Genomic DNA, 20,001 nt, shown 5'->3' on the forward strand with positions numbered 1-20,001 from the left:
TATTTTACAGAAACTAGGTCCTAGTCCTAGAATTAGCTATGTTCCCACAGATCCTCCATGTTTTTATTGGAGAATGGACTTAAATGCCAAGGCACTGGTTTACCACAGTCTTCTCTTCTTATCTCCTCAACTGATGAAGCACAGGAATCTATGTATGCATAAATAGTCCACGTGCATTCATGTGTCCCTAAATATTTGTATATGCAACCATCTGTGTCCATATCAAGCTATCTCTCAGCTCACACTGAGGTCTCTGATAAAGGATGGCAGCCCTTTGCTTATCTGCTATCTCCCGTTCATATCCTCAAGAATATGGCTAGGGAATCGTTTCACCAGCTCTTTACAGATCCAGAAACCATGGTGACTCAATGTTTTTCATTTGGCTCTGGCCATGTACCATCTCTACTTTGGATTCAGTGGACTGGCATCACCCAGAAGTCTGAAGGCAGTTAGCTCTCGGTGATTTCTGCAGTGACAGGCTGCCAAACCCCACACAGGAGTCTTCTCATCGTTCAATTTGATTCCCTCAAGGCTTCAAAACTTGTGAAGCAGATTGCACGGCCATTTCTTGCTCTATGGTGGTTAAACAAAAGCATTTGGCTTTGAATGTTAGCAACCACGTAAACGTCAGAGAAATAAAATCACTAAAAGCTGTTCTTTCCTTAAAACAAGTTTTACTCATTGGCAGATGTTATCTGTTAGCCAAAAGATTGCAACCGGTAAATGCATGGATCAAGGCCGTCTTTCTTTCTTCCTTCCTTCCTTCCTTTCTTTCTTTCTTTCTTTCTTTCTTTTCTTTTCTTTTCTTTTCTTTTCTTTTCTTTTCTTTTCTTTTTTTTATGACATCATGGGTGTCACTTACAAACCTGGTATTAATTATTTGATAGGCTTGGGGCTCATTTTGTAATAGAGGCATTTTGTGGTGCAAGGGGTGAATGTCAAGGGTGACTTATCACCCTGGGCACAGTTAGAGGAAGGTTAATATAATTTCTCATAGACGAGGCCCAATTGCAGCTACGTCAGAGAATCCATTACAGTGTCTTGCATGCTACACCAGCTTAGTTTTTATAGCCAGAGTAAAGGGCAAATTAGGTCCAAGCATAGCTCCACTGTGAGGTTTTGGCTAAACTCAGGTTTGGATTGTAAATCTAGGGGAAACAAAAATAAAGGGAGAATTTTTGATTTAGCAATCAAGAGTGGGCTTTCCAGTCTCTAGAGTGAATTAATGAAGGGGAGTCTGAAACTTTGTGAACTAATCCTTTAATGGAGTTTTAAGTGGTACAGTCCTGAAGACGAACATCAACATCATCACCATTGGACTGGATTTTCCAGTCACACAGCTTTTAAAATAGAAATCTCAGGACAGAAGTTGTTAACTTCCTCTTTTTGTTGTAAAATCAAGGCTTGTTGACTATTGTTTATTATGAAAAACAAAAACAAATGCATAAATGAAAGCCATACTTTATGAAGTTGCTGATGCATAAGGTATAAAAGTATACTTTGAAATTCCAGATTCACTATGGGCATTTATCCCAAGCCACCAGCTAAGCTGAAGGCAAAGACAGGACCAACTGCAAAAAAACCATCAACTAGTAAAGGAAATATAGTGTCAGATATAGATAGCTCTTGTCTATACCTGATTGCTACTGACAATGCAGTTCTGCTTCTGGTACAGTTACTCATTGCACCATTCGGCTGGACACTGGATTCTTGATGCGAGCAAGTGCTTTCATGATGGGGTAGGGAACAGCAAGACACAGTTTAAACAGAATATGTCAAAACCTCTCATAAACCAGGAAGTTCCTTCTGCCTCTGCCCAACTTGGAGTTGGACATGCTGATGAAATCATTTGCATGAGTATTAAACATCCCCCCGGGGACAGAGTCTGCTGTGTTGCTCATCATACTGGAAGTATCAGTGTGAGTGTTCTCAGACACTTTCTGTGGGGACTCTGGTGTGCTTTTGCAAATAATGTTTATATTTACTCCTGTCACTACCTACTGCAATCCCAAAGAAGCCACAATATAGCTATGACATCAAAACGTGATAATACTTGGGTTTATGAATGACATAAAAGTTAACATTCTTCATCTCACTTGTCTCCCATCAGTCCAAACAATGAGCTGATTTGGTCCAAAGAATCTTTTTCCATGTGTAAAACGGATAGCTCTCCTGACTGTAGCAAGCTCATGCAGTTTAATGAATATGGTCATGCTTTACAACCATGAAAACCCCTGGCCCAGAAGCCTTCAGTCTTGTTTTTCTTAATGTTATTAGAAACGACATCACTAAAGTTTGAAAAGTGTTCCATTATTTGTGGGGGATGTGGAAGTCAACCCTGTGAGGGGAAAAGTGGGATGGACAGTGACTCCTGGAAGAGTGCTAATACATGGCATTAGATCTAAGATGGCACCTGCAACGTTGGTGAGACAATAAAAAGAAAACAAGGCCAGAGAGGGGCTACTTCTTCCACATCCCCCCCATCTTCATGAAAATCCTAATGGGGAACACTACTCCTGCCCCCCCCAACATAAATCTGTTAAATTCCCCTCTTTTCATTTTACTTGCAGTCAGATATCCCAAGTCCGTTTTGTTCTTTTCATTGGTTTAACTCATGTCCAGAAAACATTTCTTGATGCTAATTTCCCCCCCTAAAGTGCTTTGAGCAGTAGAATAATATTTTAAAATAATCACAGTACTAACAGATGAAATGAAGCATGGAAGCATTTCCTTTTCCTCTTTTTAATTTTTTTTGTCTTATTCTATGGAATAACTTCCATTCTTTTAGTTATTTTGAAAATGATTACTTCCATGGGTAAAGGTTAACTGTTGCCACTTGGCTTTAAAGAATGAACCTGTTAGCTTCTGAATTTTAAAATCACATAACCACGATAGTATAATAAAACCAAATGTCAAGTGTTTATGCAACTTTACAAAAAGCTTCTGCTTGTCCATCTTCCCCTGCATCTAATGCACATTGAACATTCTGGTTAAGCTAAGTAGAATTTTTGCTTTTTTTTTTTTTTTTTTTTTTTTTTTTGCCTGCTATCTTGAAAGCATGACAAAGGAGCTCAGGGAGAAGTAATTAAGGACCCTGCATGAGAAACTCACATCACTGTCCCTGGGTAGATTGCCCTGTCCTTCCAGGCCTGTCCCTTGACAATCACCTTCATGCTCAGCTGCACTTCATAGCTTGTTTGCCACATTGCAGGGATGTTGACTCCCTAAGTTTATTTGATGCCGGCCATTCGAAAACATTATCATCAAAATTGGTTCCTGTAACTAATAAGCATATGTTTTTCCTGTGTGTGTGTGTGTGTGTGTGTGTGTGTGTGTGTGTGTGTGTGTGTGATTCCCAAGAGCAAAGCAGGGAAGTTTCAATGCTTCAGGACTGGGACGGGAAAGGTAGTCTTTTTAGCCACAGTGTAATGCCAGATTTTAAATTGAGTATCAAGAAAGAGATTCCTTTAGCATGGGATGACGCATGGAATTCTTGGAGAATGACAAAAACCTGGAGTTAAAGGTGAGATTTTTGATAAGCTCTGGTAAGAGATAATTTAAGTATGATACATAATGTGCTGTGGGAGATTTTGAATATACTAACAGAAACAAGATTCCCTTTGGACATGCCAGAGGGAAGTTGCAGGCATTGAAGACATCTGCCTGTGACCAGAGAGAGATGTCCTGGGTTACAATGAAAGGAGGTGTGCCCAAGGCACTTATGACTATGCCATGGAAGGAGGAGCTTGGCACCCTATCCTCATTTGCATGTCCCTTTAACTCTGAGTACATTAAACCACTCCATTGAAATCAAACCAGAAAGAGAGGTAATGACGAATGAGATGCAGAATCTGAAATGAGATCCTGTAGAAATTGAAAAAAAAATGTCAAGTAAAAACCAACTCTTTTCTCATCTTCTGTATGGTTTTCTGTTAAGTATGCCTCTGATATTCTTGGGAGAAGCATGTCCTTCCTCAGGCTTTCCTCAATGTTTTGGATAAGGATGACATTTTATCAGACCAGAGGTGGGCAGGTAAGAAGGGTCTGAGCAATGAGATCCTTGCTTTTCCTTGGTCACAGTCACTGTCTCTGGAACAGTTTGATCTAGTCAGAGCCCAGTGATTGTATGACATGTGATAGGGACTGCAAGGTCATTTTCTCAAGCCCCGGTTTATAGATTGCACAGTGCCTGCAGTCAATAGAGACATGAACTGTGCCAAGAACACAGAGACCAGGTCCTCCTGTGAAATTCTTCTTGAAACCCCAAGTCAAATCCAGATAAAGCTAGAGCTGTCTCAAATGTTTTCACAACATGACCTAATAACTTGTAGATTTTCTTATGGGTTTGTTTGCATTTTCTGCCCATTGCTATAAAGAGCACTCTGCTGTATACTATGCTCATCAGATCATTTCATTTTAAAATTTATACAACTGGGGTGTGATGATCTCAAAATCATTAAACCAGATACTCACTAAATGTCCTTTCTTTTCTAATGAGAACCAAATCTAGAAGCTAATCCTTCTTCCAAAAGTTCAACAAGTAGGAGAGAAGAAGCTAACCGCTGCTATGCCCATGCTATGATTGCTATCACCTAGTTTCCTACCGTAATCTCCAGCTTTGGATAGTTTTCTTAGGGACATCTGAGTGCCATGTAAACTTTTGCAACAGATCACTTTTCATTGCATTAAAAAAATAGGCATATATTTGCTGCATCAATACAAGATTTCTAAGTCTTATCTAGGCAATTGGATTTTCAGAAATAACCATTGTTATAGCTAATCTAGGTTGTTAATTTGATTGGAACTGAGATCAACTAAGAGGTGTGTCTCTATACAGGACTGTTGAGTTGAGCACTTCCTAGATGAAGGAACTGGCTATGGTGAGGTGGGGACACCATTCCTATAGTATATAACATTTTTTAGCAGTAACTCAGATGCAAAGATCTTTGGGGGGAAAGCACTTCTGATTTTGGCTGTCTGCCTTCCTTCCTTGTTGGTGAATGCATCTACTATGTTGATGCCTGTGCTGCTGACATCCCTGACTGCCCTTGAAACACATATTCTTCAGCTTTCCAGCACAGACTAAAGAAAAATATATAAGATTCTTACTTAACAACGTGCAATGGCCCAGTGGTTTAAGTATTTCCCCAGGAGGTTCATGTGTTGGAAGTTTAATCCTCAGTGCGATGATGTCATAGATGGTAGAACCTAAGAGAGCTGAGGCTTAATGCATCTTCTTTAAGTCATTTCTGTTGCTGTTATAAATTACTCTGACAGAAAAACAACTCAAGAGAGAAAAGATTTATTTGAGCTCACAGTTCTAAGTTATCAATGTTGGGAAGTCAAAGCCAGAACCTAAAGCAACCGGTCACATGAACAGGCAAGAGTCGAGAGAATGAATGCATGCCTGTTTACATGTGTTTATTTCCTTCTCTCATGCTGATGAAGCTCTGAGCCCAGCTGGCAACATGATGTCATGCAAATCCATGTGCCTTCTTACCTCAATTCAATTAAGAACAAAAAAAACAACAAAAAAACAAAAACAAAAAAAACCTTTCAGCCAGGTGTGATGGAGAACGCTTTGATTCTAGCATTTAAAGGCAGAGGCAGATGGATCTGTATCAGTTTGAGGCTAGCTTGGTCTACATACTGAGTTCCAGGCAAGCCAACATTATATAGTAGAACCCTATCACAAAACAAAAATAAAACAAAACTGACAAGAACAACAACAAATTGCCCACAGAAATGCCCAATGGCCAATCTGAACTCATTGAAAGTCTCCTCCTAGGTGATTCTAGAGTGAGTTGGCATGCTAAAGTTAAACCGGCAGAGTCATGATGGATGCTGCGTTTTCAAGAACCCCACAGGATGTCTGAACTTGTTGCAAGAACAAGCTGAAGGGTCAATCCTGGCTTCTGTTTATGATGTGATTGTGTAATGTGGTTATGTTAGATTCTCCTTAGCAGCTGAACCAGGTAGGCTTCTGGATATTGGGACTTCAGCCTCCTGAAATACGAGCTAAATAAACCAGTTTTCTCTATAAAGTTCGGTTTCCTCTGATATTGTGTGGCAGTAATGAAAGACAGACTTATGTATAATGTATAGATGTAAGTAGGCTTTGATTATATAAATCTAATAGAGGGATTATTTGTTGACATGCATGCAACTCTGTACTTTGAGTTTGATACAGACAAAAATTATTGTTCCATTTAAAATATATCAAAACCTAAGATTTAATTTGAGTAGAGATGGACAGGTTATTTCAACTGCAGAGAGTGCTTAATATCCTCAGTGCCATTTGTTTCCTTTTATAAAGATAGAGACCAGATAATGACTTAAACCTTCAACCCTACCTACCCATTTTAAAACACACACACACACACACACACACACACACACACACACACACACACAAACAAACGTAATGACAGGTAATAGAATATTGGACAGGTGAATGAGAAAACACCATAAACCTTTTTACTTCTAAACTATGCTTAAACTTACATGAATTTATATAAACGTGTTTGTCAAGTTTAGTCCTTGCCCATCTTTTTCTTGGGAAAGGAATATTTTCTCAAGGAAGATATTCGGGTTAGTATGGTAAAGGATTCAGGACAGCCAGCACAAAATCTAGTAAATTCCAGATTTCTAATCCTGTGCAGTTTTGTGGCAAGTTTCGTAACTGCATCAAGTGTAGAATGAGCTTTGTAGTAGAATTGCCTTGCTGAATTAAGAAAAGTAAATGAAACAAAATGTCTCTAATAGAAAATCAAGTGTGTGTGTGATAAACTCAGTCACAGGCCTGGGAGCCAGTGAGCCTCCAGTAAACACTGGTGGGTATAATCAAGCCAGCAAGTACTAGTGTGAAAGTTGAGTTTCAAAAAATCATCCTTAAATATGAGAAAGAAAAAGTCACTCCGTCAATGTAGTTTATGACTTTGGCCATGTACTCGATTCTAGACTGTCGTAAAGGCGAACCAAACATCAGCAAGGCAGGTTGTCTTCTTGAAGTTCATGGGTGCTCCAGATAAGAAAGGACGATGCCTGACAAATCTAACAAACCAACGTATACAAATTTTGCATCATTCAGGATACCTGACTGTTTAGACAAAGGAATGGCAGTAAGAAGGCAGAAGCAATGGCTCAGCTGCTAGTTCTGCTCATTACCAAACCCAGCAATCTGAGTTTGATGCAGGAATCCATGAAGTAGACAAATAGTTCTCTGCTCTCCAAACATGTACACACACACACACGCACACTCAATATTTTCAATGTAAATGGTAACAACAGTTCACTCTGATACTTAGAAATCCCAGGCACGCCTTTAGATTCTACTAGATGAAACTATTTGTCAACATAGGAGTCTCTAATACATCATGCACACACATATGCATACATATATATGAATGTTTTTCTTGCAACACTGTGGGCTTTTTATTATCTACTTCAGCAAAGAGCTCGTGAATCATATTAAAATAATTCGGTAGTTAGAGTCAATAGATGCAGGGAGTGTAATAACCACCTTGGTCAAGAAAGAAGATAAGTCTCACGATTTAACAAGTTATCAGATTGGAGGAAAAAAAAAACACTAATTGGAGCCTTACACTGAATGGAGAGATTGGAAAATTCTACTTGGACAGTTTATTTCATCCTTGCAAACATGCACATAGAAATTCAATTCACTAATATTTGTAAAAATTTGCCACTTTCATTATCAAATATAGATGTTTTCTCTGCACTGTAAACACATTGTGATTTTCAATGAGAAGCTGTGAGTTATTTCAAATTTGCCTCAGGGAAAGTGTCAGCATTGAATAAAGAAATATTTCATTGTAGTTTTTGCTAAATAGTCTTTTCTTTTACATCTGTATCTATGACTTCTATTTGGAGATTTTTGAAGGCTTTTTTAAAAAACAGATATATTTTTCTTCTTTTGACATTTATTTATTTAGTGTGTGCCTGTGTGTTTGTGTGTGTGTGGATGTGTGTGCATGCCCCAGTTTGCATGTAAAAGTCAAGAGACAAGTTGTACGTGTCAGTCTTCTATTTCCATGATGTGGGTCCCAGGGATTGAACTCAGGTCATCAGGATGGTGACAAGAAGTCTTACCTCCTAAACCATCTCACCTTCCCCTACAGCATTTTTTTAATGAGATATCATATGTTAATTTCTTACATTTACCACTTGTATTGAAGACTTTATGATGTGGTTATAAAATTGGTTCATGAATACTGTCTACAAAAAAGTATTTTTCCTACAGTCAGCCCTAAAAGATACAGAGATACATACAGGTAGTATTATATGAACTGATCAGGATAGATAGATAGATAGATAGATAGATAGATAGATAGATCCTGAATATATATATATATATATATATATATATATATATATGTATATACACATATATATACATATACATATATACATATATATACATCATATACATATACATATATTGTCTGTGAAGATGCCCGAGTATGTATTTAAGTAAGTATTTAAGTAAGTATTTAAGTAAGGAGCACTCTGAGTACCTAGGAATCACACTATTTGATTGTGCTGGTTTGAATGAGTATGGCCCTCATAGGATCATAGATTTGAATAGCTGGTCCCCTGGGAGTGGCACTATTTGAAAGGGTTAGGAGGTCTGGTCTTTTGGAGAGGAAATGTGTCACTGGAGAAGGTCTATAAGGTTTCAAAAGACCCATGCTAAGCCCAGATTCTCTCCCTGCTGCCCACTGATCCTGGTATAGAACTCTCAGCTACTTCATTAGCATCATATGTGTCTGTGTGCCATCATGCTCCCCTCCCCGCCTCCACATGATGACAACAGAATAAACCTCTGAAAATGTAAGCAAGCCCCAGCTAAAAGTTTTTCTTTGTAAGAGTTGCTGTTGTCATACTGTCTCTTTCTAGCAATAGAACACTTGACTAAAACATTGGTGTTCTGATTTTCCTGTCTGAATCCCATTCAAAAACAATAGGCAAACCACACTAATTTGAAGAACATAGATCCACCACTATCTGAATAACTTTTGGATATGTTTTAATTAAATAACAGCAGAGCGTCTATCTGACTAAGGAATCAGAGCTACTTAGAACTTTACCAGTTCTGATGAGCCTCACACTGACTTAATGAGGTTTTCTATTTGTTTTCATAAAAGGATAAAATTATTCATGCCAAGCACAGCTTATTTTCTTCCAATTCCAATATCTAGTTTTCCCTCCTAAAATATGATCCAAAATTATCTTATGTGCTGAGCCCATCTTGATTATTTTTTTCCCCATTGGGATAACAAGGCTTACTTGTTGTGAACAGTATCTGCATTCTGATTTCAAAGTAGAATCTCAATAAGCTCCATAAAATTAAGACTAAGTAAAATGACAGAATTGAAAATCAGTTCTTTATTTTCATAAGCCAGACCATCACTGACTCATGCTAAAAACTGTGTATTTGTATATGCATATGTTCTGGAAATACAACTTGTCTTTCCTGTCTAAACCGTGTATAGATCACACAGCAGCTGCATTTGAACTCTTAGAGAAGACTGCTTCTCTGAAAGTACAGGCTTACTCTCTACTTACTCCCAGGTCTTCCAAAGGAGCATAAACAAAGAGAACCATTCAGCCACTCTCTGGGGAGGCAGCCAAGGCTCTCTCAAGCTATCAGTGTAGATTTGGATTCCACAACATTCTAGCTTACGGATGGATAGAAATGATGTGTTTCAGTCCTGGCCTTTCTTGAAAGATGGAGTTTTATGCATTAAGTCTTTACTTCAGAGTTATATTTTTGTATAAGTAGTTTAATCACAGGGCTCAAATATCAAAATTATAATAAAAATAGATCAGTTGAGAAATCATAATCTTACCCTTGTCTGAGAATTTCTGTTAGGGGGGTTCTACAGGATATCTTAATTTTTGTTACAGTCTTATGCTATAATTTTTTGTTAATAAACAAAAACATGTCTTTATATATGTCAATAGAGACTATACTTGTATATGTATACATCTAATAGACTATATTATGCTATTGAAAACTCTAAATTTGGGGCTGGTGAGATGGCTCAGCGGTTAAGAGCACTGACTGCTCTTCTAGAGGTCATGAGTTCAAATCCCAGCAACCACATGGTGGCTCACGACCATCTACAATGAGATTGATGCCCTCATATGGGTGTCTGAAGACAGCTACAGTGTACTTAAATATAATAAATAAATAAATCTTAAAAAAAAATATAAAAAAAAAAAGAAAACTCTAAATTTATTTTATGTGACCATATAAAACTTTAAAATGGGCATTTTTACAAAGACATAACATTAGTTGCATTTATTCAAAGTAGTGTTGTATATGAGTATATATGATCTTTGAAACACTATGAAAATATATAATTTATTCAAAGTACACATCTACATTGAAGGGAAAAAAAGCCTTAGTTTAATCAGTCTCCTACTGTTGGATACTTAAGGCTTTGCTTTAACATTCTTTTATGTGAAAAACTATAAGACAATTTTTAACATACTTTTTAAAAAACATAATTTTAAGATTTGCTTGTTTATTTAATGTATGTGAGTACACTGTCTTCATGCATACCAGAAGAAGGCATCAGATCACATTACAGATGGTTGTGAACCACCATGAGGTTGCTGGAAATTGAACTCATGACCTGTGAAAGAGCAGACAGTGTTCTTAACCACTGGGCCATCACTCCAGCCCCATATATACCTATTTTGAAATGGGAAAGAGGGCTTGGGATCATAAGATAGGATGTCATGTTGGATTTTGTGACCCTGGTTAAGCACAGGGCTCCTTAAACGTGGAAAAAGGCAGAATCTTGAGGGAGAATTATTTGCTGTCTGAAACACTGATATCTTTAAACTTGTAAGAACTGAGCAGAAAACAAAGACTACATCATCTTGTAGAAATTGTGAATGACCCACAGTGGGAAACTGTAATAACAATAACAAAAGTGCCCCCAAAGAAAAACATAAATATTGAATTCTGCCAGCAACCTTCTGCCAGCAACCTTCTGCCAGCAACCTGGATGAGTGAGAAAATGAACCATCATCCTTTAACTCAAAACCTCTGAGTTTTCTCTCAGAGCCCCCAGGAAGAAAGGTAGCTGTATAAAACATGGACTTTTACCCCTGAGATCTTTGTTGAACTTTGGTCTAAGATACTAAGTTCATTTTTTTTAACTGTATCACTATGAGCATTTCTCACAGCAGCATAAAAACAGCAATAGACCTTGTCCAGGGTCAGGACTGTCTAAAGTCTACACAATAGCTGATAAGATCAGTTTTCCACATCATTTCGATATAGAGCATGTGGCATGCTTCTGATGCCCATGTGATGGGGAGAAGGAACGTGCAGTGTAATTTCAAATTTCAGTTTTCTTGTTGTGGCTGGCGTTAAACTTCCTGTTTCTGTTTCTTTCCAGCAATAACATGTCTGCCCATGTTTGTTTCCCCTTATTTCTATTGGATGTCGCTGTTTTCTAAACAAAGTCTAAGGTTTATGATTAAGTCTACGTCTTTATGTATTAGGTGAACACTTGACAAGAGAGACAGAGATGGAAACTAATTTTCTCTTCGGATCATTTTGTGTTTCCTGTGAATGTAAACACCATTACTTCATTACTTTCTCTAGTCTGAATCATTCTTCTCATGGCCCCTTAGCAAAGCTTCAAATCCAGCTCCCATGGGACAGGGCTGCATTCTAAAGTCACTGGTGTAGCAAAGGGGAGAATATTTAGTAACTTATCTTTCAAGTAAAACCTGTAGACTTAGACTAGTGTTTCTCAACCACTGGGTTGTGATCCCTTTAGGAAGGTCAACGATCCTTTTACAGGGGCTCAGTTTAGATATTTAAATTACCATTCATAACAGTAGCAAAATTACAGTTATGAAGTAGCAACAAAATAATTTTATGGCAGGGATCACCACAACAGGAGGAACTGTATTAAAGAGTTGCAGCATTAGGAAGGTCGAGAACCACTGATTTAGAATAAAAGCTGCCTGAGAACCTAACCAGGACCAGGAGGCATTTCTTGTCAGTGTAGGTGGTGGGCACCATTATCAGCCCTAAAATGTTGAAGGGTTTTCTCTTTGGCGAGATCCATCAGCTCAGGTTGTAATTACCATGTTAAATCACGGCTCTTTCCTGCTCTAGGCACAAATGAAGCCCTCTGGCTTGGGAGAGAGATTTGTGCTCACAGCCAGAGTCTGTGTCTTTTTAATTCAGAGCAGGTTTGCTGATAGCTAGGTGTGGGGGCGGGGAAGAAAAACTGTTATAATTAGAACATCATGTGAAGGAACAATAAACACTGGAATGATGAGGAGGTGATCAGCATCGGGCCTGGACCAGAAGAGAGGGCGCTTAGAGGCTGGCACTTCTGACAAGGATATCAGTACTGGGTTCATTAACTGCCCTCACTGCCTTCCGAATATTTTAAATGTGGCAATTTACATTAAAATGGATTTAGTGACACTGTCTTCTCATTACTGTCAGTTTACATTTGGGTTCATAAACTATAATTGTAAATAAAATATGCTTTTCATTACATTGTCTATTTAGTAGAAGATGGTAGGAAATTAGAGGCATAATCATGATTTAAATTATTAATTCAGTGATATTTTTCAGGTGCCATATGTATGTACCTCACTGCGCATAATGAGTCTGCACAGAAGTTAAATGAGGGCTAGATTTCTGTGCTCTGGCTCCGGCTCCCCCACCTCACAGGGCTTTATGTCTACTTCTTGATTTCTTCAGAGTAGGGTAGGCTAAAGGGGCTGTTGTTCACACAGTCAGTATGCTCTTATCTGTGCTATTATCTTCATAGTATTGCATTTCAGAGGGTCCCCTGTTAAATAATATCCCTTTTCTATCTCCACATTTTGAATGTAGTGAGAAATAATGAGTAACAAAGAGTACAGGCTCATATTGGCTGAACTTGGAACAGATTAAGTTGGCAATGAAAGGTAGCAGAACATAGCAAACATACCAAAGGTAGAAAGGTGGGAATGTAGCAATCGAAAGAAGGCAGGAGGTCTTAGGTTTGATGCACAGCATCACATCATCACATAAAACTGAGCATGGTTCAGTGTGGTCTGGTGTTGCATACCTGTAATCACAGTGCTTCTGAGGTCCAGACAGGAGGAAATAGTTTGAGGTCATCCTAAGCTACATAGTGAGTGTAAGCTGGGTGAGCTATAGAGTTTGTACTTAAAAAAAAGGAAGGAAAGAAAGAAAGGAAGGAAGGAAGGGACAGAGGGAGAGAGAGAGGGAGTGGGGAGGGAAGAAAGGAGGGAGGGAGTGGGGAGGGAGGGGAAAGGAGAAAGGGAGAGAAAGGGAGGAAGGGAGCGGAGAGAGGGAAGGAAGGAAGGAAGGAAGGAAGGAAGGAAGGAAGGAAGGAAGGAAGGAAGGAAGGAAGGAAGAAAAAAGGGGGACTATATCAGGTGCTGACTGGTGGAATATGGAAGTGTTATTTTTTCTGATAAATTGTTTGAAAATGTAAACAAATTTCTTAAAAGAAGAGACAGTGTAAGCAGCCCTATGGGTACTAAGAACCAAGCCCAGGTCCCTCTGTATGAACAGTAAATGTTCTTAAAGGCTGAGCCACCTCTCCAGCCTCTGTTTAACCACTGTTTAAACTTGCATATGAACGTCTCTTATGATCTTCTTTCCTTCCATTATAATTTTACTTCAAATACACAAAGAAACGAGTTAGGAGAATTATTCATAATTTTTGAAGGCTATCGAGGAATAAGTAATTCCCTATAGTCATCAGAGTTTGTCATGTGATTCTAAAACATAAAAGCAAACAAATAACACAAACTAAACCAAAACAAAAAGTACCAACTCAACCAGAAAAAAGTATTCTTACTGTTTCCTTCTTTGGAGCAAGTATCATATTGGCATAGATACTGAGTGCTGTAGGGCCTCTTATGTAGTTTATTTTTTCCTTGCAAATGTATATTTCATCTAAGTGTATACTATTAGTTTATTCTTTCCAAGTTTGTTTCCTTGTGAATATATAGATAATCTTGAATCCAGTGGATTAGCAAGAAACTAGTGGGAGTGAGTTTATAGCTAACTAGTAGGTGAGATACATGAAAATGTATAATGATAAGCTGTCATTTGATATGATTAGCAGTCATTTTCTTCTCAGAAATTAGTTCTTTCATACATTGGATGTCTATGTTTCTATAAATTGACTCAAAGAATTATTTAACTTTGTTTTATACAGAAGAATAAGTAATTTAAATAGTCTGCTTTTTCAAAAGTAGGTTTTTTTGTAAAAGATACTTTGGAAGTTACAGAAAAAGATAAAAACACATTTATTTTTGGAAGAAAACCATGCTATTCTTATACCATATTCATAGAGAAGGATATTAAATTTTTGAAAAATGTCTCTTCTCCATAATGATATGTGTAGTCTTTTATCTTCATTCATGCTTTCTTCTATGAGATGGGAAAATATCCCCCTCCCCCAAATTTTCTGGCATTTTGTGTATGTATAATGTTCCCTAAACAGTTCAGTCCTTTCTGAGGAAGGCCATCATAGAGAACTTGGCTTATTGGATATGGTGATTTAGCATAAAGCAGGAGTAAGTAAGACAGTAAGTAAGACATCACAGCATTTGTTTGGTGCTTGACAAATGGACCAGTGGAAGTCAGGGTCTAGAAAAGACCGATTCATGAGTGTGTTTACTGCACAGTGGAAGATGGATTGGGAGCCAGTGAGAAATAAAAGTGCTTTGAAGCAAATAGTTGGCTGACTATGTGAAAACCGGCCAGTAAGAGCATCCCCACTAATGCATTTGTTATTGGAACTGGTTCTTTTCTGTTGAGAAATTTGTAATAAGCAAGTTCTATTTCAATTAGTTTTATTAATAATATCTGTTAGGCTGCAAAGCCGCCTCATACTTCTAGTAGTTCGTTCATCAGACCCTTTCTCTTCTGTTCATTGGCTTACAGGACTTCCTGGGACGTTTTATTTATCTGCCATTTGACTTACAGTAATTGTTTTATAAATAGCATTTCAGATCTTCATGTTGTTGAACATCCTTCACAGCTCCTAGGTTTTGTAGTCTACTGAGAAAAAAATTTATCTTTAATTCAAGGATTGTAGTCACATTTTAAAATTCATGTGGTTCCACTGTTGTCTTTATATTAATAGTCCATCTGAAACCTATTTAGTACAAGGACAAAATATTCTTTCATGTTCTTTCTCAAATGTCCTAATAGTTCTCACATTTTTTCCAGGCTTATGTCCAATGTAGTGTTATCTCCCCAGATGTACCAAAAGTGTTTGGAACTTGAGTCGACTTCTTTATTAAAATTATGGTAAGCTTCAAAAGTATGAATAATGTTTAATGTGTGCTTTAGAAGAAACAATTACCTTGATTACTAAAAATATTCTCAGAAAAATGGCCCCCAAAGGCTGAGAATGTAGGTCAGTGGGAGAATGCTTGTTCTGTACGTGTGGGATCCTTCACCCTATCCACAGCATAAGAAGGCTGGGATCCTTCACCCTATCCACAGCATAAGAAGGGAGAGGAGTTTCTAGTCACACGAGTAGGAGATGTGGGAGATGTTGGCATGCCATTTAGATCTCCCCCGTTTAGAGATCTCCATGTATTTCTCCATGGAGGAGAAGGTGTAAGGTATGTGGGAGAAAATGTGAGATGGGGGCAGGCAACAGAATGCATAGGTTTAAAAAAGAGAATTCAAGTTGTTTAAGGATTGTTAAGACTAAAAAAAAAATCTAAATCTTACATGTATAAGTAACAAACTTTATAACTTTATGTTTTTGAACCATGTGTGTGACCGCTGTCCATGGAGGCCAGAGCAGTGTGTCAGATCTCTGACTACAGAAATGAAATGATGGAAAGATTAGGTTGATCACCATGACATCAAAGAGGAAAGCCAAAGGAGGAAAGAAGAAAATAAATTCTCCTGTCTGGTGTTTAACTAACTATGAGGAACCCAACATTCTTTTCTGACTTTCACGTATTTGCAGGCATATACAGTATGCACAACTACACAGAGAGAAACACACACACACACACACACGAATGAAAAAAATAAATAATTTTTAAATTAAGCATCTTTAAAGAAATTTAAAAACAACTGTGTTTATTTCAACTGAGGAGCGGCTATAAAGTCTGTGTCTTAGCTCCTGTTCTTCTTCTGTGATAGAACATTATGACCAAGGGAACTTATTAGAGGAAACATTTAACTTCTGGCTCATGGTTCCAGAGTGTTCGAGTCCATGGCCTTCAGGGTAGGGAGCACAGCGGCAGGCAAGCAGGCAGTATGACAGTGAGTCAGTAGGAGAGAGTTCACATCTTAAGACAACAACCACAAGTCAGAGAAAGAAAGAGAGAGCTAACTGGGATTGGCTGGGTCTTAAAGACCCCAAAGCCCACTCCCAGTGACATATTTCCTCCCACAATGGTACACCTCCTAATCCTTTTCAAATAATTCTACCAACTGGGACCAAGTATTCAAATACACAAGCCTTTAGGGGCTGTTACCAGCCAAAGCACAGCAATCTGAACCCTATATATTCAGGCCTTACTTATTATCACATGCAAGGAACTGTAAACATTTCCTATGAGATGTGGCAACTCGACAGGACTTACTCCATGCCACAAATGCATAAGCAGCCATTTCTGTGAGTTGTGTATTTGTATATTTGTATATATAACATGTCAAAATAGTCTCTGTTAACATAAACTGGTATGATCATTGGTAGAGAACAATGCTTACAGAAATGGTTTAGCTTTTTAAAAAATGTAGCAAATAATACAGATGAAGACTTAGTCGATGATAGTTTGAAAATTAAGGAAGCAAAAGTGTGATTAGTGATGCTCACTCTCTTATGCGTGACTGTAAAATTCATATAAAACTCAGGTATTGCTGTATGTGGTGACATGGATCAGTCAACAGAGTGGAAATTCTGCAGGACTGTAAAAGTGCTTTCAGATCCCTGGTCTACATCTCTCTGGAAGTGCCAGACTGTGATTTCACTGTAGGGAGAGAAGCTGCCACACATTTGTAGATTAGAAACATATGGCTTTCATTTACCGGCCAGTGAGACTAAAGAGTTAATTGCATATACCTGTCAGTCATCATCAGTCAGTCAATCAGGCAACTAATACCTTTAGGGGTCATGAATCTGAAAGGACTGAAGTTGATGGGAAGCTGACAGTCCAAGGACTGGTACCCACATAACAGGTTATGTGAAGTCAGCATCTCTTGTTTGTGCAGATGCTACAGGGGATGCATAACTCCTGGGTGTTCATGGTTCTACAGTTGCAGTTTACTGGAAAATAATGGAGATGATGTTCACACGTTTGCTATTCCACTAGTGACTGTCAGGCCACTGCACACAGGCTGAGGCCCAAAAAGGACTTCAGCATTCACCTCAGCCAACCCTACATCTAACCATGTCAAATCACAAAAGTTGGGTTAGTAGTAAAGCTGTGTGCAGAAACCACATTGCTGACTCATAAGCTACCCCTTTGCTTATGCCACAATATGTAACTTTATATTTATATCAGGGATTTGTATGTCTGATGAGACAGAGTACCAATTTTACCCACAAAAAGGAATGCAAGAATCAGGAAGTTAAAAAATTCTAGGAAGTGGATCTTTAAAGTTTTGTTCATAGAAATGCTCAGCATATGTCAAAAGTTTGAAGGACCCAAGAAGACTCTTTTAAATATGGATATTCAAGAGGTAGCCAAAAAATGTAAAGAATCTCATAAAGCACCTTCTTCTAAAATGGTTTTTAAATGCCTTTATTGGCATCAAAGGCTGAGGAAAGCATTACCTGGAAAGCTTTAAGAGATACTGGGCTGCATATGCTTGCTTGCAAAAGCTTGCCGTACGATTTTAATACAAAATTTATGTCAACAATGTGCAACCCCCTCTTTTTGTTTTACAAACGCTAGATAGAAAAGAATAAAACTGACAACATCCATAGTTTAGACAAGCATCACGCCGCTGTCTCCTGCCAGGTGCTCTGTGACTCCAAACATCTTTACAATCAGAGTATACACACACAGGCTCAGTTGTGTCCAGATGCTGACTCATAACCCAGGTGTATTTTAGTCTGAACTTTGAATTGGAGCTGGCAAACAAAGAGAAGGGAAAAGAAATATTCCACGGAAAATTCTAAAGCCAGGAATTCCCAGTATTTTCTCACTCATCGTCAAATCCTTTGCCAAAACCTCTTGCTGAGGAACCACACTGGCTGCCTTAAGTCTCGTATCCTTGACCTCTCCTTGATATAGAGAGAAGAGTGAGGTCAAGACAATTGTAGGAGAGGAAAGAGAGGACTGGAAGGTTCAAAACTGTTACAACATGAAGTGTCAACCCTTGAAGATGTAAGAGCTGCCAAAATGATGGGATAAAAAAAAATGACCCATCGTAAATTAAAATGGCAGTTGAAATGTGATGAGCGTGACCTGCCCACAATCGGTGAGAGCAAGAGTTCAAATTGTCTTTCATGCTAATCTTGAGATTATTATTTCAACTTTAGCAGAGGTCTACGCATATTTAAAGAGAAGATCTGTTTTCACTTCAGTCTGAAACAGTCAGCCAAATCCCAACAGAGCTGAGAGCCATGTATTAGAAGGGTCACTGTGGTGCTTTACCAGCACTGCTAGAGTTCTCTTGCTTAGTGGAACAAAACAAACATGGAGGAGATGCAGCTACTCCATAGTGCCCATGGTTTCATATCACAGACTAGATTTCCAGCAGCCATTAACATCTTTCATTCCAGCAAGAAAGCATAACTCTAAGGGAACTAAATGTAACCCTCATGTTTGTTCTGTGTGGTATGTCTTCTCATTGAAGAGAATACAGAAGAAGTTCACTAGTCCAGCCAGACACGCTAATATGTAACTGGCTTGGCTGCCTCTGAGACACATCACCTTTCAGCCCAGCATTCAACTGTGTTAGCACTCTGAGACTCAAAACAATAGAAAAGGCCAGTACTTACTGAAACAGATTATAAGAATTCACTAGCAATTCGAGAATGTGTTCTATGTTTACAGTGACTTGGATTTTATTGAGACAGACCATCTTAATCTGTTTTCCTGCTATGGTACAGTACCAAAGACTGAGTAGTTTACAGTGAAGTCTATCTGTCATCATTCTGGATCCTGGAAAATAACTCTATCAAGGATTTGGCATCTGAAAAATACCTCCTTGCTACTTGAGAATGTTGTAGAAAACATCAGATGGGTAGAAGACAGAATGTGAGTTAGTGGGTTTTCATAACAAAGCTCTAGTCTTGCCATTCCCAAGATCAGGGTACCAGTTCACAGCAGAGCCTCCATGACCCAATCACCATGTAAATATCCTTCCTACCTTGCAGCATGGCTTGACACCCCTAATCAGAAAGCAGAGATGCTTTCAAATCCAAAACTACTAGTGCTTATACGACACCAGAAATGAAAGTCTCCACACCTGATTCTATCGGTCAAGTCTCACTTAAAACACAGGTGCCTTGGAAGAATTGCCCTAAATTACTTTCAGATATATGTCATATAAAATGTAAATGAGGTTTCATTAAGATCTGGGTCACATTCCCAGGGCACCTCATTATGTATATATAACTATTAAAAGTAAAAAAAAGTAATAAATAAGCTAAAATACTTCTGGTCCCAAGAATTTTGGGTAAGGGACACTCAACTTCTACCATCAGAATTGCTTTGACATGGGCATTTGATAAAAATCTCAGAGATAGTTATTCTGACACTTTTAAAAATAAAAAAAAAATAGGTTGGAAGACACATCATGAGAATAGTCTTCTGGGTGTCACCATGCCTTCCTGAGTTGGGCAAGAACTTAATTACTGATTGGAGTAAAGAATTAGAATTTGATTTCTCAGTTGCTGAGAAGCAGCCATTGTGTTCCTCAAGGGAGGATGGTGATTTCACAAGGGGAAGCAGCATCCTCTATGAAATCATTGTTTTGCAGCCTACGTG

This window comes from Grammomys surdaster, unplaced genomic scaffold (genome assembly GCF_004785775.1).
Source record: "Grammomys surdaster isolate TR1022 unplaced genomic scaffold, NIH_TR_1.0 278, whole genome shotgun sequence".
Taxonomy (NCBI): domain Eukaryota; kingdom Metazoa; phylum Chordata; class Mammalia; order Rodentia; family Muridae; genus Grammomys; species Grammomys surdaster.